The sequence below is a fragment of the Mobula hypostoma genome, chromosome 2 (assembly GCF_963921235.1).
Source record: "Mobula hypostoma chromosome 2, sMobHyp1.1, whole genome shotgun sequence".
NCBI lineage: Eukaryota > Metazoa > Chordata > Chondrichthyes > Myliobatiformes > Myliobatidae > Mobula > Mobula hypostoma.
The window spans coordinates 41,249,561-41,273,289 of record NC_086098.1 but is presented as its reverse complement, the minus strand read 5'-3'; the positions used below and the strand labels follow the sequence as shown (position 1 = coordinate 41,273,289).

Sequence of the window (23,729 nt, the reverse complement as noted above, 5' to 3'; positions counted from 1 at the left end):
ACTTCACATTCCCCATTTTACGTTCTCCTTGTGATCTTAAGATTAGCTTCATTTGTCATGTGTACATAGAAACACGCAGTGAAATGTCTTTTTTTGTGTATTAGTGACCAATATAATCCAGGATTGTACTGAGGGCAGCCCACAGGTGTTACCACACTTCCAGCACTAACATAGCACTCCCACAACTTTGCCAACCCTAACTCGTACATTTTTGGAATGTGGGAGGATCTCAAATTTTTTTAAAACGCAAACAACAGGAATTCTGCAGATTTCTGCACCTCTTCCTACAGATGCTGCTTGGCCTGCTGCGTTCACCAGCAACTTTGATGTATGTTTCTCAAATTTTTTCCTATCTTACAAAAACAACTCCCCAGAGTCTACACCGGAGTTGCTCACACTTCCCAGGTATCCACATGTTCCCCCCCCCCTCACCCACCACCACGCTTTATCATTTACCTGCACTTTTCAGCAGGTCTTTCACAACTCTGCATTGTTATTGTTTTGTTACAATCTGCATAATGATCTGATCAGTATAAATAGTATGCAAGACAAGCTTTTCATTATAACTTATTAAGATAATAATAAGCCAATACCTGTCTCACCAATATCCAGAGTATCCATTTCTCCTGCTTCATTACATCGGTCTCTTACCACGCTTACAAGCAAGCAAACTCCACCTCTGCAAGGGCTGTGACAGCACTATGTTTCACCAGACAGTTCTAATAGAATATCCATTGTTGGAGGCAGCCATTGTCAATGCGAACAATCAATGCGAACACCAGAATCAGATAACAGCAGAACATGGCAAAACCATGTGGTATGCTAACTCCTTACAAACAAATGCTCTGTGCTAATACTATTAGCAGGTTAGTGACCATTCGCTTCAATTGACCCACTGACAAGAATGACTGTCAAGGAATTAATTCCACCAAAAAAAAACAAACCTATTCCTTCATGTTTCAATTCCAACTGTTTATTCCACCAAATTAAGTTACGGTCATAATGTTTGTCTATTCTTTTGTAATGGCTGGTACATTTTTATGTGGAGGTGCGGGACAGATGTTACTCTGGTGTGGAACCTTACCGTTGCACAGCAGAATGGATACCCAACAACAGCTGCAGTGTAATTCAATGCAAGAACGACAAGATAATGAAAGAGTTGGAGAAAAGACAGCACAGCATTAAATACTGTCCTTGGCCAAAATTCATCGTTTCTATTAGGGCTTTGAGTGCATTTGATTTTTAAATGCAAAATTTTGGGAGATGGTCTTCAATAGGATACAAATGGAAATGCTCCAGTTAGGGTGCTGGGAAACTAATTCTGCAATTCTCAGAAGATTCTATTCTTCAAGTTAGCTTTGTCAGCCTATTTATCCTTCCTGACATAGTTCATTTTCTCCTCTTCCCCACTCTTCATTATTCTTAAATGCTACATTCATTTCATTTGCACCATGCAGAATACAGGATGAAAATCTGCAAGGAAACTCGAAACTTGTGATTTTGTTGCAGGCAACAAATAAGAGAGAACAAATTCAGATCAAAGCTATCCACAGCATCTTGGCACTCACAAAAACCATTTCCACCACACAAATTCAAACATGATCACAGCTTTCAATGCTGAAGTCAGCACAGATGATGGCAGACAGAAATTAAAGTCATCACAACATACAACTTCCATACTCAAATCCTTCAAACCCATTGCAAAGACTCATGTCACATCAGTCTGTCTGTATTGCATTTGTGCACTAAGTTAGTTGCCAAGACTATTTTGCAAAGGACAAGTATTCTGAACTATCCTGTAAAAGGCAACCATATTTGGGGAGGATGGTAGAGTTTCTCCATGGGTGTAGTGCAGAGAAACCTTGCAGAGAAATGGACTGCCTGAATAAATCATAAACTAGATTAATTCAGTATTTCACTTCTGCTCTTAGAATCACAATTATTCAATAAGAACAACATTTGTACATTCGTTAAGTGGTTGCACAAAGAGTTCAACTCTTTAAAAGGCTGAGAACCACTACAGAATAATTTCAGGAGTCAAAATCATGTTCTTTCATTTCCGCAAACATGCAAATCCACCAAAAACAGATAAGAATTAATTTTCCTTATATTTCATTTTAACCATAGTTGGGTGGGCAGTCACTACATCAAATGAAACCAATCAGCAGCATTAAGTCAGTCAATGTGGACTTTTGAACAACATGTAACCTACGTAGCCTACCCGTTATATAGCTTCCAACATAAATTTTCCAGTTTGTTAGATACTTGGTGCACCAAGTGAAAATATTTATAACCAGAATTTCAGGCATGCTAGGAGCCACACTCACGTCCCCATCTACATCAACGGAGCTGTAGTGGAGTGTGTACCAAGCTTCAAATTCCTTGGTGTCCACATTTCCCAGGATCTCACGTGGTCCCTGAACTCCTCCATCCTGATCAAAAAGGTGCAACAGCACCTTTATTTCCTGCGGAGCATCAAGAAAGCTCACCTCTGTCCCAGGATACTGACAGACTTTTACCGCTGTACCATTGAGAGCATACTCACCAACTGCATCTCAGTGTGGTATGGCAATTGTCCTGTATCGGACCGCAAAGCACTCCAGCGTGTGGTGAAAACTGCCCAGTGGATTATCGGCACCCAATTGCCCACCATTGAGAACATCTACCATAAACACTGCCTGGGCAGGGCGAAAAGCATTATCAAGGATGCATCTCACCCTAACAATGGACTTTTTACTCTCCTCTCATCTAGTAGGCGCTACAGGAGCCTCCGCTCCTGCACCAGCAGGCACAGGAAGAGCTTCTTCCCTGCAAAACCCTGCTGAACCTCACATCACAGCGCTAAGCAGTATTGCACCCATATTGTACTGTCTCAGTACTTTTATATTTGCGTGCTGTAGCACTTACTTTTTATGCGCAGTTATTTTGTAAATAACACTATTCTGTGCATTTCTGGTTAGATGCTAACTGCATTTCATTGACTTTGTAACTGTACTTAGTACAATGACAATAAAGTTGAATTTAATCTAATCTAATCTCAAAACCTTTAAAACATGGAGTATGTCAGAACACTCAAAACATCCAAAACACTTACTACAGGTCCTACCTAACTGGTGTTTCTGGTGAGATGGCAGTGACCAATGGTGACATCTTGCTAATGGCTTACAAAACTGCTGGATACTCTTCTTCTAAATACACTTCTTCTGAACTATGATTGACTGCAGCATGTAATTTCCCTTTTATGAATGCATTTTTGGGCTGGCTGGACGATCGGGCACTTCTGTGATCTCCTGGAGCATTTGGCGTGGAACTGAAGGAGTCTTGGGTCTCACGCAGCAAGGTTCGATCACCTCGGCAGCTCATGGCGGTGGACTCACTTTAGGCTGCGGTTCGATGTTCACTGTCCTCAGCATTGAATGTACTTCACCATTTGCTCGATTTGATCGGCACAAAACTGGATCTGTGGCTGTGGCCTGCAGCCATCGGTAGAGCGCTGTACCGACCAACATGGTGACAGTGCCCATCGGCTCCTGGACTGCCTTCACTCGCCTCCATGGCTTGTGGCTGTGGACTAACTTTCAGGGACTCTGCAGTTTGATGTTTAATCTTTTGTGTGTTATTTGTTTGCTTTTTGCTGTTCGCACAATTTATTCTTTTTTTCCCACTTATTTGATGGTTTTGTTGTGTGGGGGATTTCCTTTATACAGGTTCTATGATGTTTCTTTGTTTTGTGGCTGCCTGCAAGAAGGTGAATCTCAGGTTGTGAACTGTATACATACTTTGATAATAAACGTACTCTGAATCTTTGAACTTCCAATCTACACATGGCATACATTTGTTACCATTTCCCAGTCAACAACTTTTGTTAACCTGCCATCAGACAGGCCTAAAGTTCTATATATGTGATCAAAACCTCCATGGCTTAATTCCAGCAGCCTGCAATCTTTTGACAACAGAATTTTTCTCCAGCCCTATCAATTCCAGTGTGTTTGCTCCGCTGGGACCCAGGCTCCAGAGTGCTCTCACTGAACCTCACACCTCTGCCATAGTCTACAAAGATAGAGAGAAAGTGTGGCTCAGAGAGACCCAGCTCCTGAAAACACCCACTTCTGTGCCCAACATTTTAGTCACCTGGCCCAACACCTCCCCTGTGGCTCAATACTAACCCTTGCTTGAAAAACAGCCCGTGAAGTAACTCAGAATGTTTTACTGAATTAAAATTGATCCATAAATGCTACACAACCTTCAGACCACACCCCTCAAATTGTGTGTGGAAGCAACCCATTCTGGGGAAAAAAATTAATTCCATGTCACGTGCAATGATATTTTTAAAATTTCAAATTCCCTAATCTTCCATTGTCACAGTATTTCAGTAATTGCTAATTTGGGAACACAAGCTACTGAATCTGAGTAAATGATCCCCCCACATACATTCTCCCTCATTCATTAAGATCCTGTCTGATCTTTTAAATCAGCTCCCTTTCCTGCACGATTCCATCTCCTGAGTAAAGGATTAGTTTTGTATCCATCACCAGAGTTGGATTGACCCACATCAAGCCCCAATGGGTCTTGCTTCTCTATTCCAAATCTGTATCCTTATAACTTATTTGCTCGTAGGATGTGAACATGACCGACAATGCCAGCATTTACTACCTAACCTTAAAATGCTACTGAATGCTCATGGCCAGTCAATGTCTCTTAATGCCTTTTCCAGTCACAATGGGGGATCTGGGATCACATGCTAATCTGGTAATTTAGCACCAGATTTAAGCACCAATGTTGTTACAAGCTTTTTTTGCCATAAATTAAAAGATTATTAAATAGCTTTTAAACTTACAGTCCCCAGCTCTGATGGGATTTGAAAGCATACAAATGATTAACACTCCAGGCCTCTGAATTTTAGACCGATAATTTAACCACTGAGCACACCATATTTTTCACTCGTCGCTTCTCACAAATAATATGCAAATACATAAAATTCAGATCTGCAACAATACTTACTGGAGAAATAGTTCTGATGAAACTTGATAACCACAGAGGCAAGCAAGCAACTCCATAACAACATGCTGCCATTTGATGTGAATGCCAAAAAGGATCTACAGGCTGTTCAAACTCCCTTGTTGATCATGTTGAAACTATTCATTCAGCTTCTGTGCTGCACCTCTTTGGCTTTTTCACCAAGGTAAACCTCCCAAGACATCCCCTGAGTCAATAATTCTAAATGTTGACCCCTTTTCCCATGATTAATTACAAGAACTCAATACTGCGCACAACGCAAGCCACGGGTGCTGGAGATACGATGCATGATCAGAAACAATTTACTGCGCATCACAAGAACTGACAAAAATGAAACGATGAGCTCACTGGATACCGTGTACACGTTCTACAGTCTGTATTGTGTTTCCAGAATACGGTTTATCTTTGGTGACAGAGTTACTGTCACTGAGAGCAATGGAGCATCATCTTAAGTCATATAATAATACAACATGAAAACAGACCCTTCTGCCCAACTCATCCAATACTATCCATTGTACCAATCATGCTAGTTCACATTTGCCCAAGTTTTGCCCATATCATTCTAAACCCCTCCTGTCCATTACTTACCAAAATGTCTCTTAAATACTGTTATTGTTACCTACCTCAAACTCTGGCAATTCATTCCATATATGTACCATCCCGTGTGAAGAATTTGTCCCTCGGGTCCCTTTTCAACTTTTCACCCCTCACCTTAAACCTACACTCACTTGTCTTTAGTCCCCATTCACAAAAGACTGTACATTTACCTATCTATACTCCCTCGTGATTATACACACCCCAACAAACTCACCCCTCAATCTCCTTAACACTTTCACCAAACTGTCAAAGATGTCGCCAGCTTAGAGTCAGCATTTTGTCACAGAGTTAGAGTACGACAATGGTGAAGACTGTCAACTTCTTTTTCCATTTATCACAATATCATTTGCCCCTTCACTTCTCGATGAATGCCCCAGCAAGCGAGGTGAATGACATTACATATTCAGAGTCATGATCATTGTTATTGGCTTTCTCCTTCACTTCAGCACTCGCGATATGCTTTCTGAAGAACTGGGTTTGCTGTACAATAAACTTTCCGGAAATTGTGGAACTTTCTGTAGGAGACACTGCTTCTCCTTATGAAGCCATTCCACTTTGTATGACGTCCCCACAATAAAGGCACTATCCAAATCCTGCACATCGCTCACATTCTTCTTCAATGAGTTTCAATGCCTTAGTGTTCAGCTTCATATTTGGCTCGATGTACTTGAATACTTAGCATGGATGTTGCCACCATAACAATGCACGAATTCAGTACAAGTGTTCTCAATGTCACTGCTTAATCAGAAGGATTTTCCCTGTAGTTTCTGGACTTCTTGCATCAACTGCCTAATTCTCTGATGTGCAATAAACTTGTGAACTCATAGCAGTTCAAATGTTGATATTCTTATCAACAGCCTTCCTTTGGAGTTATGTGTATATGGATTTCAGTTCTCACTCTTGCTGACAAGTTATTTTAGATGTATAGAATATTAACAACTCGTTTTTGCATCCTGCTCCGTAAACACGCAACTGTCTCACATCACCGTGCTAAGGGATGAAACAGGCTTTTTTCTAAGCGTTCTAAAGTTTTTAGCCGCAGATGAAGCTTAGTTGCTCCTGTACCTACCACCCAGGGAACAAGCACAGCAGGTGGAAGGTCAGGGACCTTCTCCATTGTCTCAGAAAATCTGGCTGCCCAGAGAGCTGCAGGTAAAACTGAAGCCCAGAGCTCAAAGGCTTCCTTCAGTACCATCCTAAATAACCCCCACAGGTAAGGTCTGGACTTGTCTGACAGTAGCTGCTCCCAATCAATACCTTTTAGCTTCTGTCTTATCCTGAGAACCAAACGGAATGCTGAAGGAAAGCAGCAGGTCAGGCAACATCTATGAAGAGGAATAAACCGTCTATGTTTCAGGCTGAGGCCATTTATCAGGACTGTCTTATCCTGTTGTAATTCATGCTCCCCCAGTTTAGTACCTTCCTGCAATATCCAATTATTCCCTTATTCGTAACTATCTTAAAACACCAGTTGTGGTCACTGTTCCTAAATTGCTCCCCCACTATCAGGTTGGTCACCAGGCCCGGATTTAGGCCCCAGCCCAGTGCATTATCTCTAGTTGTACGCTCTATACACAGTTTCAAGAATCCCTCTTGGTTGCACTGCAGGAATCTGCCCCTTCTGAACACCCAGTGTTAAGGAAGTTCCAATCAATGCCACCACTCTGACAACCCTGTTATTTCTGCACATTTGTCCACATTTCTGTTCCTCTGATTCTTGGTGGCTACTGGAGGGACAAAGGCATAATCACAGCAGTCTAACTGCACCTTTCCAATGATGAGCTCCACCCAAGTTGTAGGGTGAGCCCTCAAGAATGTAATCTGAGTACTGCAGCAACATTCTCCCTGGTAATCAATGCAACCCCTCCACCTCTTTACCCTCCCTCTCTATTACATCTAAAACAACAAAACCTAGCAACACTGAACAACCAGTCCTATCCCTCATGCAACTTCTGTAATGGCAAGAGCATTGTAATTCTATGTAATGATCCAAGCTCTAAAAGTTCATCCTCCTCGTCCTAAATGTTCCTTTGAAATTAACATATTTCAGCCTATCAGTCCCACCATGATATTTGCCTGTCCCTTGCTGCCCTTCCTCTCAGTCCTACTTGTCATATCATTCTCCGTGGATTGTCACCTTGTCGTGGTGGAGAAGCTTGTGTGGTCCTGTGATCCCGAGAGCAATGCCATCTGGAGCTATGCTCCTGGTAGGGTCACCCATGGCAGTAAGATCGAGGGTGAGGTCCCTGACAAAGAATAATCCAACCAAGACCTCAACGGTGGAACAGGTGGACGAAGTTACTTCAAACTCAACGGCTGTGAAGGCAGATGAAGGCTGCAACAAATCCACCAGCTCCAGTTGTCGTGGTTTCCATGCCATTGGAATCAGTTGGTTGATTTGTGAAGTATCGTGTGCTTCTTGGAGTGCAACATCAAGTACACGTTAAACAAATTCACGCACAGACGTCTTCACTCTGTGGGCCACTTCTTCAGAACGAAGACCATCATCCTCGACCTCGAGGGATAGCCACGACGACGACTTGTCATATCACCCTCCGTGCTCTCAATCCTACTACCTGTTGCCCTGCTGTAGTGGCTGCCATCCCCTTGCCACTCTAACTTAAACCCTGAGCAACACGAGCAAACCTCCCATCAAGAATATGGTTCCTCTCCAGTTCAGATACAGACTGCCCTGGAAGACAGCACAATGCTCCATAAATCTGAAGCCTCCTTTCTGCACCAGCTCCTCAGTTATGTTTCACATTGCACCGTGTATCTGCTTCCCACCTCTCTGGCAGGTGGCGCAGATACAGACCTGGAAATTCTTGTCTTTAAATGTTCTACCTAGCTCCCGAGAATCCAGATCTCATCCTTGCTGCTGCCTATGTCTTTGGTACTGATATGGATCATGGTCTCCAGCTGTTCACCCTCCCCTTGGATGTCCTGAAACTAACAGGGAGAGATGGTGACTCAGTAACTGCTCCACCTGCAACCACAGTGGAACCCATCACATGCACACAAGTCAACCCTGGGGTGCTTGCAAGCACCCTCACCAAAGATGCTGGAAGGACAATCCTATTAAGCCCTTAATATTGATAAATCCCAGTGCTTTGCCTATTCAGCTCACTCCACAGGACGTAAAGAAAGCATGTACCCAGGTATAACAGAAACACAACAAGATAGAACTGTGTCAATTTTACACAATAAGCACCTTTCCAGTTATGGGTAAAACACTGGAAAACATCAATTAGCAAAATATAGTCACAAACTGTTTATTAAGAAGAGTTCAAATTCCAGCAGAACTACTTTCCACCAATCCTCATCGCAGACACAGACCACGAGCACGTGCAACTAACCAAGTTAGAAAAGCAACCAACCAAGTTAGAAAAGCAACATTCAACTGGCTGAAGCAAACTAAGGTCAAACATGGTCTGCCACCAATACAAAAGTAAACAGACAGCACATCTTTAGCCAGCTGGCCAATAATGGTCCTCACCTACCACCCCACCACCTCACTAGGAATAGGGTTCCCCTGGTCCTCACCTACCACCCCACCAGCCACCGGGTCCAACATATTATTCTCCATAACTTCCGCCACCTCCAATGGGATCCCACCACTAAGCACATCTTTCCCTCGCCCCCCTCTGCTTTCCGCAGAGATCGCTCCCTACGCAACTCCCTTGTCCATTCATTCCCCCCATGCCTCCCCACCAATCTCCCTCCTGGCACTTATCCTTGTAAGCGGAACAAGTGTTACACATGCCCTTACACTTCCTCCCTTACCACCATTCAGGGCCCCAGACAGTCCTTCCAGGTGAGGTGACACTTCACCTGTGAGTTGGCTAGGGTGATATACTGCATCCGGTGCTCCCGATGTGGCCTTCTATATATTGGCGAGACCCGACGCAGACTGGGAGATCGTTTTGCTGAACACCTACACTCTGTCTGCCAGAGAAAGCAGGATCTCCCAGTGGCCACACATTTTATTTCCACATCCCATTCCCATTCGGATATGTCTATCCACGGCCTCCTCTACTGTAAAGATGAAGCCACACTCAGGTTGGAGGAACAACACCTTATATTCCGTATGGGTAGCCTCCAACCTGATGGCATGAACATTGACTTCTCTAACTTCTGCTAATGCCCCACCTCCCCCTCGTACCCCATCCGTTATTTATTTATAAATACACATTCTTTCTCTCTCTCTCTCTCTCTTTTTTCTCCCTCTGTCCCTCTGACTAAACCCCTTGCCCATCTCTGGGTTTTTACCCCCCTCCCCCTTTTCCTTCTCCCTGGGCCTCCTGTCCCATGATCCTCTCATATCCCTTTTGCCAATCACCTGTCCAGCTCTTGGCTCCATCCCTCCCCCTCCTCCTATCATTTTGGATCTCCCCCTCCCCCTTTCAAATCTCTTACTAACTCTTCCTTCAGTTAGTCCTGACGAAGGGTCTCGGCCCGAAATGTCGACTGTACCTCTTCCTAGGGATGCTGCCTGGCCTGCTGCGTTCACCAGCAACTTTGATGTGTGTGGCCGATAATCAGCTCATTTGGGAAATGAGATTGGCAAAATCATTTCTTTCAATGTAGCAACAATTACAGTCCATCGAGTGCAATTTCAACTTGCCTCCCTTATATGCAGAAACCACAGCTTGAAAGTCTTAAAAGTTTAGGCTACAAACATACATCATTCAGTTCTACTTTTCTGCTTTAATTCTTCTGATATCAACCAGATTACTACTTCATAAGTACAGTACATCAAATACATGCTGAATAAACTGCTTCCACTGACAAAAATGAATTAGCAGTGTTCTTTAATAAGTGGAATTTACCTACAGTCTTCCAGCGAATGTCTTTATGGAGGTGAACAATTCCCTGAAATAGCACACCATCAGCAAAGAGGCTGTTTATTTCAAAAAGTGAACAATCAACTGAAACTGAAGGCTTATTTATGGCTTTCAGCTTCAAAGCCATTAATGTCAGGCACATGTAATCAAGGCTTCCTCCGAGTTCAGTACCTAGACATCACTTTCTTTCAGCAAATGCAGTGATTTTGATCCACGAATCCAGGCAGTGACAGAAAAGGCATCACATCACGTGAACGTACATGACTTTCATTCTCTGAAGCGGACGCACGGGAGTGCACCTCTGAAATCCGATACACCGACACAGAACAAACATTGTTCACCCTCCCACAATACTGCTTCAGTTTACAAACCATACCCAGCGGGGTGTTCAGAGCGAGATACCAGAGACGGGGAGAATATTACTGTACAGGTTATTCGAGTTTAAAAGTTGGAGTACATCACCTCAGCTTGGGTAGGTACTACTGACAATAGTGAAGTTCTATTTGGAATCATTATACAGTCACGCTGTTTACACAACACACACTTGCTTCTATTTTCCTCTATTCCACTCTCTTCCATGATGCTGCCTGGCCTGCTGAGTTCCTCCAGCAGTTTGTGAGACAGTGACCATGATTCTGAATACTGCACATCTGTAAAACTCGGGACCTACTCGGACATGGGAAAAATTAATTTCATCCAATGACCGGTGTGAGACACGTTGTCCAAATGAACACAAATACTGTATCACAAATACAGTCTCATTAAAGCAACATTTCTGCTAAATTAGTATTTGATCTTTATTTGAGTGCTTGTTTTTGTTAATTATTAAGCGCCACATTAAAATCCACTCCAAAAATTTATGGTGTTTTATATATTAAAAAATAAACAATCGGGTAAGAAATGGAGAATGGCCACCAGTATATGGACAGTCAGAAGCCAAATCATCTTACAAAGCATTCTACAATACCACTTCAAGTATAAAACTAAACCACGCAAAACAAAACTAACACCGTCCAATTTAAGAACATTGACCTTGGATGGTGAATTTAAGTAGTTGTGCCTACCTTTAGCTCCAAGTCATATAACGACACAAATTCCTCCCCAGCTCTCCGCCCTTATCCCACGGACATAATCACAACAATAGAAAACATTGTTCCCGTTACATTGTTCAACTGTAAAATGTTAATAATTCACCTCAGTGTACCAAAGGAAATTAAATCAGCCGGCGACTTCTGTGGGTTGCGGGGTAGGAGGGAGCTCACAGCCGTTGGGATGAGATTAACATTAAAACAGCACGAGTTAGCGGGACGGATTTTGTCCCAAGAGTGGGAGTAGGAGGAGGAGATGGCAGAAACTCCTCCAAGCCAAGCCCTCGGGCAACTTGTGCGAAGTACGAGCCACCGTTGAAAGGAGCCTCGCCGCTCCCTCGCTGGTCTCGTTCACAGCCGCCGAGGGCGGAGGAGGAACGCAGCACCTCCTCCCACTCGAGTGGGGGACCGAGGTGGCAGCCAGCGCCGCTACCCCACCCCTGGTGCGGAGGGAGAGAGGCCCGCCGCTGCCCTGCGCGCCGTACCTGGGCTGAGCGGCGGTAGATCCCGTGCACTACCCTCTCCGTTCCACCTTCTCCACACCCCACACACGGCCGAGGAGGGAGGGGCACTGATGCAGCGGCGTTCCCACATGCTGAGCCTGGGAGGGAGCCGCGGTTCCGCGGCCATGTTTGGGTCCATCGCCCTCCCTTCCTCCCCGCGCTTGGCGGGCACTTACCGGAGTCTAATTGCCGGCCGGTCGCTCACCTGCGCGGCCCCCGGGAGCTGGAGCTGTGAGCGGACGGGGCACGGATTCCGCAGTCCCTCGGCCGCTTGCGGGCGGGAGGGCTGCCTGCAGTCAGGCGCTGGATCCCCGCAGCAGCATCCGCGCTCGGTCGTGTATTGCTATCACCGGGAAAGAGGAGTCACTGCGCGTTGCCGCACTTGACTTCACTGCGGGACCCTGATGTGCTGCGGCTCTGTTCGCCCAGGCTCGCCTCCCGCTTCACCTTACTGCGGATCAGCCTCACTCGCGGGCTCGCTGGACGCCGGGCAACGCTTGCTTCTTCCCCCACACCAGCAGCTTCTATAGTACATACTTATTCCCACTGACTCTCGCATATTCCCCCTGCGTTACCGTTTATTTCAGACGCCTCTGCGCTTCTCTCGACCACTTATTTTCGCACTTTCAATTTTACATGACACCGCACAAGTTCACTGCACTCGTCTTACTTCTCTCAAATTCATATTATTATATAAAGTAGTTCCTACCTTTAAATGTCTATATTTTCTACTGTACAATATTTCTGGAAGAGGCGCGCGTATTTATTTTGGTTAGTTTCATTTGCACCATTAAACACTAATGACGCTTCAAATCACGGTGTGATCGATAGCCCATTATCGGTATTCTATTACTCATACAGTGCACTGAAGGATTGACCTGTACTTTATTGCTGGGCTGGTTGCTCTCGCATACGAAGCACTACTGAAGATTAATCTCGGCAAACTAAAATTTGATTAACTGTGCTGTATGGTTGGTGGGAATTCAAAAGTTTGGGCTTTGTGAGAGAGAGAGTTATTTCTCATCACTCACCACTATCCAACATGCAACCACTTGGATGAATTTTCCGTGAACATTTTACACTCTGATTTCAACATGAGCTAGTGAGTATCTGAGGTCATTATAACGGGAACTTGAGTTACAGCGCTTTGATAACTAAGCCCAGTGCAGGACACCATCTTAAAGAACAAACGAGACGGACAGTACTGAAGGCCTCCTCCAGAATTGCCCGGACTGACTGAGCAATTCTAAATCCTCAATTGAGACCTCTCAACATTTTGAGGACAAGTCTTGCAGACTGCGAACAACCGAAATCGATTGGAAGGGGCAAATTTTCACTTGCTGCTGCAAATTAAACTTCACGAAAAGAGGACTTTCGGTGCATATTGGAAAGCTTTTGGAGACAATCTGGTGAAGAGTTCACAGACGTTGCAACAATATTTATTCTACCAAGTTTTGGAGTATCTCGTCTGAAATAGCCGAGGAGATCTTAGAGAAGCCACCTAGAGAAAGGAGTCCTAATCTTTAACATCTTGCTTGGGTTTTCTCTTTACAATAGACAATAGGTGCAGGAGTAGGCCATTCGGCCCTTCGAGCCAGCACTTAGCGGGGCCTACCTACCTCAAAAGGAGCACGGACAAAAGGGGAGGGTCTCAAACTGGGGACGACTTAGTGCATCTCTCCTTGTCTTGAAATTAGTCTTTACCCCAACAGATGTTGTACTGTAGTTGGTCCAGCATAAAAATCATAACATGACCAGCAAAGTTTCAAATATAGTTACTATCAAAGTATGCCTACTATATACAACATTGAAGGTCAAGATTTTCAGCCTGACCCTGGAAGAGATGTTTGGTACCAACTAAATCAAAAGGGGGGCACAAGGGACAGCAGACACTGAGATCTGGAGCAACCATCAATCAGATGGAGGAACTCAGGCGGCTGAGTAACATTTTGGGAGGTACAGCCATTGATAATGTTTCAGGTTGAAACGTTTGATGCAGGGTTTCGAACTGAATGGATTATAATTCATTTTCTGCCACAGGTACTTCTTAACCTGCCGAACTCCTCCAGATGATTGCCTGTTAAATGAAAAAGCACACCTTCTTTCATCAAACTTTGAAACAGTTCTGCCGTGGGCATTACCATCCAGGAGCGAGGGTTTATCAAGGGCTCCAAAATTTGCATGTAGTTAGGAAAGTGAAAGATAGGTTAGACCCGATTGAGAAGCATGGGGAGAAGGCAGTAGAGTAGAAAAAATCTTAGTTAAAAAATTATAAAGTTGGAATCAATTTAGATGGAGCTAAGAAACAACAGAAAACATCGAAAGGTTTTGTCTATAGGCCTTCCCCCTCCCCCTAAAAAACAGTAAAGGTATCGTATAAACATGAAATTTGAGGTAGTATAAATGGAATAAAAATAAGAGAATAGTCATGGACTTTAATCCTGCACTTTGACAAGGGAAAACAGATCCGCAATGATAGTGGAGAAGTAAATTATATGGAGTGTTTAAGGGATGTTTTAAAAATCAAGGTGTGGAGGAATCAATGTGGGAAAAAATGAGAAATAATTAACTGATGATCTGGTAGTTCAGGAGTCTTCAGAGTGCAGTAATAATAATTACTTACATTTTTATTTTAAAGACTTAAAGTGATTTATTTCAGCTGCGATCTGGGGTATTAAATCTAAATACAGAAGAACATGAGGCATGGTGTACCGTGATAGACTGGGAAAATAGAGTGAAGAGCTTGACTGTAAACCAACAGTGCCTAACTTTTGAGAAATGTATACACTCCAAGGCAAAAAAAAATCCCACCAGGGAATCTGATCTATTGAGAAATTAAATATAGTATTAGATCAAAGAAAATATTTTCATGAAAAAACATTAAACATGAGGATTGGGAATATTTCAGAATTTGGAAAAGGAGAACCAATTAAAAAGAAAAAACTGTAGAATAAAAAGTGGATTCACTGTGTACATACATCTGTTGATGCTTCTGGACACATCTTCAGTGATGTTCCTGGAATCATCGGGTGTTTCGGGTCTTTCAACATCATACAACCTCCTCCAGGTGACCCAGCCGGGGCTGATCAGACCCCAGCTTGTGTCCAGATGACTAGCTACTTATGACTCCATGGCTCCCCTCTTTTGAGCCACAGCCATCTTGAGGACCTCTCTGCCGCATCGGTGGTACTGTGGATGGCTCTGCTCTTCCTCTCTCCCTCGATGCCCAAATTGCTGAAGGCTCTAACTAAAGAATGGGCTACAAATCCCCTACAACCAACCTCCACTGGGAGACACCTCGCTCTCCATCCACCCTGCTGACAGTTGCTGACCAGTCCTGCGTACTTCGAGAGCTTCCTTTCAAAGGCCTCACAAGAAATATTAAAGTGTTATAAGAGATTCTGTATATACATAAAATGAAAAAGATTAATAAAAGTTAATATAAGATGGTGCTAGCAAGCCTCCCTCTACAAATCTATTCATTGTTGTAATCATTTTACTCTCTTAAATCTAAATTCTAAGACTTTTAGGATTATTAATTAGGTTCTTTTGTAAGATTGACTCTTCACCTCATAATCTACCTCGTCATGGCCTTACACGTTATTATATCACTCCACCGCAAACAGATAGGTAATATCTATAGGCATGAATGGCCATGCCTGTTTTGGGTACCCTGATGGAATGGTAATGGCACATGATTGTATTCATAATAACATGACAGGTACGTGTGCATGTATTTTGCATAGATGCATTTCAAGATGAACAGAGCTAAAAAAAACAGAATGTAAAATGTATCTGACAGCTGAGCAGAATGTAGCTTTCATTTTCCTTGACATTGAGATCCAAGTTGTGGTACAACTATTGAAGAGGGTCTTTGTAAGGCAGAATATCACCTTAAAACACTTGTATCAAATGATGAAATCTCTTCCAGCCTTGGAACCAGCTGTGGAACCAGGCCTCTGAACCCTCGTCCACTCAACAATGTCCTCACATGTTCTTCAGTTGTTCTCCTCTCTGACTTCCTTTCCTCCATGGGTTTGGGATGGAACAAGCACCTACGCTCCCACAATCAGACCTATCGAGAGGCAGGTTTTTCACACAGAGTAGTGGGTGTGTAGAATGCGCTTCCAATGTGGCAGTAGAAGCAGATGCATTAGGGACATTTAGGAGACTCTTAAGATAGGCACTTGGATGAAAGAAAAATGGAGGCCTACATGGGGTGGAAGGGTTAGATTGATCATGGAACAGGTTAAAATTTCAGCACAACATTTTGAGCTGAAAGCCTGTACTGTACTGTTAGTAGTGTTCTATCTTCTAATACATGGTGTCACCCATTAACCATTATGACCAAGTGAATGCTGAATGTGTCTGCAGCTTAACCTCTCTAGGAATATGCAGACCATGATTTTCAATAGTTAGCCACAACAATGCAGGCAGGAACCAGGCTTTCAATCAGGCATATCCTTTTCAGTGTGGGACCCACTTAGTATCTGTTTTCACTCTGTCTCTAAAATAACTTATTGGTCTCGCAATGTATTTTGGGATGGACCTCAAATTATTTTGAAATTGCTTACAAATTTTTACTACAATGATAATCACAATACAATAGGACTTCTATTTTGGTTGTATGAGCAGCTGAAGTATATAACAAGTCCTGGTTATGCGACCAGTGACGCCAGGCAGACAATCTCTGAAGGGTATTGATAATGGCTGGGGTCACCCGTCTTATGAAGACATTGCCCAGAAGAAGGCAACGGCAAACCACTTCTGTGGAAAAATTTGTCAAGAACAATCACAGCCAACAACCATGATCGCCTAAATCACACAACATGGCACATAATAAGACCGTAAGACATAGGAGCAGAGATAGGTCATCCAACGGATTGAGTCTGCTCTGCAATTCCATCATGGCTGATCCCGGATCACACTCAACCCCATACACTTCCTTCTCGCTATATCCTTTAACGCCCTGACTGATCAGGAAACTATCAACTTCTGCCTTAAATATACCCACTGACTTGGCCTCCACTGCAGTCTCTGGCAGAGCATTCCACAGATTCACTATTCTCCGGCTAAAAAAAAATTCCTCCTTACCTCTGTTCTAAAAGGTCACCCCTCAGTTTTGAGTTGGTGCCCTCTAGTTCTGGATACCCCCACCATAGGAAACATCCTCTCCACATCCACCCTATCTAGTCCTTTCAACATTCGGTAGGTTTCAATGAGATCCCCCTGCATTCTTCTAAATTCCAGTGAGTACAGGCCGAAAGCTACCAAATGCTCCTCATATGTTAACCCTTTCATTCCCAGAATCATCCTTGTGAAGCTCCTCTGGACTCTCCCAATAACAACACATCCTTTCTGAGATATGGAGTCCAGAACCGTTGACGATGCTCCAAGTGCAGCCTGCCTAGTGTCTTATAAAGGCTCAGCATATACCTCCTTGTTTTTATATTCTATTCCCCTTGAAATAAATGCCAACATTGCATTTGCCTTCTTTACCATAGACTCAACCTGTAAATTAACCTCTGGGAGTCTTGCATGAGGACTCCTAAGTCCCTCTGCACCTCTTCTCCCCATTTAGATAGTCCGCACTACTGTTCCTTTTATCAAAAAGCATTATCATACATTTCCCAACACTGTATTCCATCTGGCACTTTCTTGCCCATTCTTCCAATTTGTCTAAGTCCTACTGCAATCACATTGCTTCCTCGGCACTACCTACCCCTCCACCTTTTTCCTTATCATCCGCAAACATTCCCAGAAAGCCATCAATTCCATTATCCAAATCATTGACAAACAATGTGAAAAGTAGTGGTCCCAATACTGACCCCAGAGGAACACCACTAGTCACTGGCAGCCAACCAGAAAAGGCCCCTTTTATTCCCACTCACTACCTCCTGCCTGTCAGCTATTCCTCCATCCATGCCAGAATCTTTCCTGTAACGTCATAGGATTTTATCTTGTTAAGCAGCCTTATGTGTTGCACCTTATCAAATGCATTCTGAAAATCCAAGTAAATGACATCCATTGCTTCTCCTTTGTCCACTCAGCTTGTTACTTCCTAAAAGAACACTAACAGATTTGTCAGGCAATATTTCCCTTTACAGAAACCATGCTGACTCTAACTTATTTTATCATTAGTCTCCAAGTACCCGCAAACTTCATCCTTATTGATAGACTCCAACACTTTCCCACCACTGAGGTTAGGCCAACTGGCCTATAATTTCCTTCCAGTCTACCAGGACCATGCCAGAATCAAGTGATTCTTGAAAGATCATGACCAATGCATCCGTTATCTCGTTAGCAACCTGTCTCAGGGCAGTGGGATGTAGTACATTTGGTCCAGATGACATATCCTCTTTAAGGCCTTTGAGTTTGCCTAGCACTTTTTCCTTTGTAATAGCAATGGCACTCACTCCCGCTCCCTGACACTCACAGATCTCTGGCACACTGCTAGTTCTTCCACAGTGAAGATTGATTCAAAGTACCCATTAAGATTATCTGCCATTTCTTTGCCCCCAATTACTTCCTCACCAGATTCATTTTTCAGTGGTCCAATATCAATTTTCACCTCCTTTTTATTCTTTATATAACTGAAAAAATTTTGGGGTCCTGCTTTATACTAGTGGCTAGTTCACCCTCACATTTCATCTTTTCCCTTCTTATTGCTTTTTAGTTGCCTTTTGTTGGATTTTAAAAGCTTCCCAGTTATCCAACTTCCCACTCATTTTTGCTACCTCATATGCCGTTTCTTTGGCTTTTATCCAGTCCTTAACTTCCCTTGTCAGCCAGTTACCCTCCCCAGCCATTTGAGAACTTCTTCTGTGGGACGTATCTATCCTGCGCCTTGTGAACCATTTCCCGAAACTTCAGCCATCTCTGCTCTGCTCTGCTGTCATCCCTGCCAGTGTCCTCCTCCAATCCACCTGGGCAAGCTCCTCTTACCCATGCCTCTGTAATTCCCTTTATTCCATTGCGATACTGATACATCTGACTTATGCTTCTCTCTCTCAAATTGCATTATGAGCTCATTCATAAAGAAACAAAACAACAATTTGTTTACCCATTCTTAATTAAATCCTCGCAATAAACCCAATATTCTCCTTTTCGATGAAAAGAACCAATTTTACTCCCTTTGTAGTTCCAAACCTCATCACACAATAAAAGACTTGCATCGGTTGGCATTGTGATGGTTGTGTTGTCAGTTGTTGTCATTCACGCCATGGAGTAAGGTATATATGGGAAACCTTAGAGCTCCAGGGCCACTGGGACTGAGTTACCTGGGTTAGGGTAACCCTTAACCTTACTTCTAATTTGTGTCCACATCAACAATATCGTTATATTCACAATAAAACATAATGCCCTACTGTTATCCTAGTACTCCCATCTTTTCCCCATATCACCGTTATTCAACCACAAATGTCAACAATCAGTCTCAGTCGTTAACAATTTCATTCATATTACATGCAATCTTCGACAGGACCTTCAACCATTATGAGGTCACTGATCAGTATTATTCTAACCCCAATCATCTCTGAACACCTGGAAATAAAAACATTAAGAGCAGTTTCTGTACTTATCTAGTTATCTAATACCTCCTCTAAATTCAAGGTTTCTATCCCCTGCTGTATTTCCAAAATACCTGCTGATGAACGCAATCTCCCATCAGCTTCTCTCTTCCATTGACTTTGCTTTGGCTGAGGCAACTATAAAGATTGCCCAGCCTTAACCCTCCCTTCTTGATACTGAGTATGAAGTGGACTATCCTTAACCTCTGGGTACAAACTAGAAATAGTTACCAAAGTAACTGAGGATACAACTGCTCCTTCATCCTCCTCATCGTCAATTATCTGAAACAAATCTATATGTATCATCATCTTGGCCAGCTGGTGGCACAGTGACATCAGCGCCGGACTCCGGTGCGAAGGTTCCCGAGTTCAAACCTATTCGGGCTGCTTTCCATCCGTGCTGGGTTGAGTGTCGAGCTCACAATTCGGCCTCGTTAAAAAAAAAACTGTGCTGTGAGAAGGACGTGGGGGATCACTCAAAGAATCTTTCCTCCAAGGCAGCCACTTGAAAAGTGGTCGCTGGGGCTCCGGCAGAGTATGGCACACAAAAAAAAAATCATCATCTTGGTCCAGACCATCCCATAACAGACCATAACAATGTGTTTTATGGACCTCAGCCGCGAGAGGACGTTGACTGCCCCCAAGGCATTTAAGCTGGTTGATATGATACCAACCTAACTTATTTGGCACAGTCTGGATGCAATAAACTGATGAACTGGTTCTGTCAATAATATCATATGGTCCCACAAATCTCAGAGATGTAGAAAGGCCAGGCTGATATTCTGAGATCATAACCTTCTGTCCTATCTCCAACTCCCTAAGTTTTATTCACACACCAAAACAAGCTTTACTCTGCTATTTCTTCTGTCCCATATTATAGGCTGTGACATAATGGGCTCCCTTAATAGTGTTGATTAACTGCTGCACCCATTCGTCCTTTACAATACTATCATATTCAGGATCTGATAAATCCAGTCCAACCAGGGATTCTAACCCTCTTACTTCTGTCCTGGTCATCAACTTCAAAAGAGAAGAAGCTTCGGTGGTTCGGAGAATCATAAGAGCATAGGGTAAGACCGTGACCCATGTGGTCCTATGTTGTTTAGACATTTTGGCCAATGTTGTCTTCAAAGACCTATTCATCCGTTCAACAATTCCACTGGATTGGTTTTGATAACCTCTGTTTTATCCCATACAGTCCCATCAAACTTTGCATCACCTGTGCGGTGAAGTGCGGATCTTGATCTGATTCAAAACTCCTTGGCAATCCCCAACGAGTAAAGACTCTCTCCAACAAAAGATGACATGAAGCTGGGCAGCAGTGTTAGCTGTGAGGAGGATGCTAAGAGGATGCAGGGTGACTTGGATAGGTTAGGTAAGTGGGCAAATTCATGGCAGATGCAATTTAATGTGGATAAATGTGAGGTTATCCACTTTGGTGGCAAGAACAGGAAAACAGAGTATTATCTGAATGGTGGCCAATTAGGAAAAAGGGAGGTGCAACAAGACCTGGGTGTCATTGTACACCAGTCATTGAAAGTGGGCATGCAGGTACAGCAGGCGGTGAGAAAAGCGAATGGTATGCTGGCATTCATAGCAAGAGGATTTGAGTACAGGAGCAGGGAGGTACTACTGCAGTTGTACAAGGCCTTGGTGAGACCACACCTGGAGTATTGTGTGCAGTTTTGGTCCACTAATCTGAGGAAAGACATTCTTGCCATAGAGGGAGTACAAAGAAGGTTCACCAGATTGATTCCTGGGATGGCAGGTCTTTCATATGATGAAAGGCTGGATCGACTAGGCTTGTACTCTCTGGAATTTAGAAGATTGAGGGGGGATCTGATTGAAATGTATAAAATTCTAAAGGGATTGGACAGGCTAGATGCAGGAAGATTGTTCCCGATGTTGGGGAAGTCCAGAATGAGGGGCCACAGTCTGAGGATAAAGGGGAAGCCTTTTAGGACTGAATGAGGACAAACTTCTTCACACAGAGAGTGGTGAATCTGTGGAATTCTCTGCCACAGGAAACAGTTGAGGCCAGTTCATTGGCTATATTTAAGAGGGAGTTAGATATGGCCCTTGTGGCTAAAGGGATCGGAGGGTATGGAGAGAAGGCAGGTACAGGGTTCTGAGTTGGATGATCAGCCATGATCGTACTGAATGGTGGTGCAGGCTCGAAGGGCCGAATGGCCTACTCCTGCACTTATTTTCTATGTTTCTATGAGCTGATGATGATGAGGAGCTTTGAAACATGGGTGCGTTATATGGATTTCAAATGTTCCCATGCAAAGCTCATTTAGAAAGAAAGGAGGCATGGGATCCAAGGAGACCTTGCTTTGTGGATCCAGAATTGGCTTGCCCACAGGGAGCAAAAGGTGGTTGTAAATGGTCTGTATTCCCATGGAGGACAGTGACCAATGGTGTTCTGCAGGAATCTGTTCTGGGATTTCTCCTCTTTGTGATTTTTATAAATGACCTGGATGAGGAAGTGAAGGGATAGGTTAGTAAATCTGCTGATGACGCAGAAGTTGGGGGTGTCTTGGATAGTCTGAAAGGTTGTCAGAGATTACAGCGGGACATCAATAGGATATAGAACCGGGCTGAGAAGTGGCAGAAGGAGTTCAACCCAGGTAAGTGTGAAGTGGTTCATTTTGGTAGGTCAAATTTGAAGACAGAATATAGTATTTATGGTAAGACTCTTGGCGGTGTGGAGGATCAGCGAGACCCTGAGGTCCATGTCCATAGGACACTCAAAGCTGTGGCACAGGTTGACAGTGTTGTTAAGAAGGCTTATGGTGTGTTGGCACTCATCAACCATGGGATAGAGTTTAAGAGTCATGAGGTACTGTTACAGCTATATAAGACCTTAGTTAGACCCCACTTGGGATATTCACTGTGTTCAGTTCTGGTCACCTTATTATAGGAAGGATGTGGATACTATAGAAAGAGTGCTGAGAAGATTTTACAAGGATATTACCTGAATTGGGGAGCATGCCTTAAGAGAATAGGTTGAGTGAACTTGGCCTTTTCTCCTTGGAGCGACGGAGAATGAGAGGTGACCTGACAGAGGTGTATAAGGTGATGAGAGGCATTGATCATGTGGACAGCCAGAGGTTTTTTCCCAGGGCTGAAATGGCTAACACGAGAGGGCACAGATTTAAGGTGCTTGGAAGTGGGTACAAGGGGGATGTCAGAGGCAAGTTTTTCACATAGAAAGTGGCAGGAGCATGGAATGCACTGCCAGCAACAGTGGTGGAGGAGGCTACAATAGGGTCTTTTAAGAGATTCTTAGAGAGGTACATGGAGCTTCGAATAATAGAGAGCTATGTGCTAGGGAAATTCCAGGCAGCTGCTGGAGTAGGTTACATGATTGGTACAAAATTATGGGCCGAAGAGCCTGTAATGTGCTGTAGATTTCTATGTTTCTATGTTACTATGTAATATATTTTGGTCCAACAACAAGGCAGGTCAAAATGTAGCACTTACATTATTTTCTGCATTGGAAATATCATGGCTTATTTACATATTATATGTAAATATACTAGTTCTCTCACCATGACGACCATTAGAGTTGCCCAGTCACAAAGATATTTTCCAATTTCTTGAGCTTTGCTTCTTTTTGACTTTTCAAGAAATAGATTAAATGGACTTGGTTTATAGTTGACAGGTTTGAAACCTGGTGTCAATGCTTTGGAATCAGTGAATCCTGAGGAATTGTCTTCAGAGTATCTGTCTGAATGCTGAATTCATCCTTCCAAATGAAAAGGCTAATGCGGGAATTGGACTATGTGTACGACAAGGAACGACTGACACAGTAATCCGGTGGACAGCTTATGAGGTGATGCACTTTCCAAAGACAATTCAATAAATAATTCCAAATTTCCAGTTTTTTCCAGAAGAGAGAAACCGCACTGCTCTATTTTGTATAGCACAATCAGAAATATCATCCCCTACGCGATTGATTATAAATCTGCTGTATTAATTATCCAAGAATTGTTGGCGTCCATGTCCAATAGAAAGAGTTACAATTGCTGTGAACACATTCCTGTAGAACAGCAGAGTATCTGCAATAGTTGTCTGTTATCAGCACAATATACTATTTTGTTTTACTTC

At 43.4% G+C, this 23,729-nt stretch overlaps 1 protein-coding gene across 2 annotated transcripts in view; it reads right to left on the bottom strand.

Moving 5' to 3' along the window:
* LOC134339515 (dystrobrevin beta) overlaps nucleotides 1-23,729 on the bottom strand; it is a 587,877-nt gene that overhangs the window by 494,630 nt on the left and 69,518 nt on the right. Inside the window, exon 1 of one of the 2 annotated variants that reach the window (XM_063036119.1) lies at nucleotides 12,225-12,590. The exons of the other annotated variant lie outside the window; for it this stretch is intronic. The gene's annotated coding sequence lies outside the window, so the exon portion shown is untranslated. Of the gene's footprint in view, nucleotides 1-12,224; nucleotides 12,591-23,729 lie in introns of those variants that run through there. 2 annotated transcript variants of the gene reach the window in all.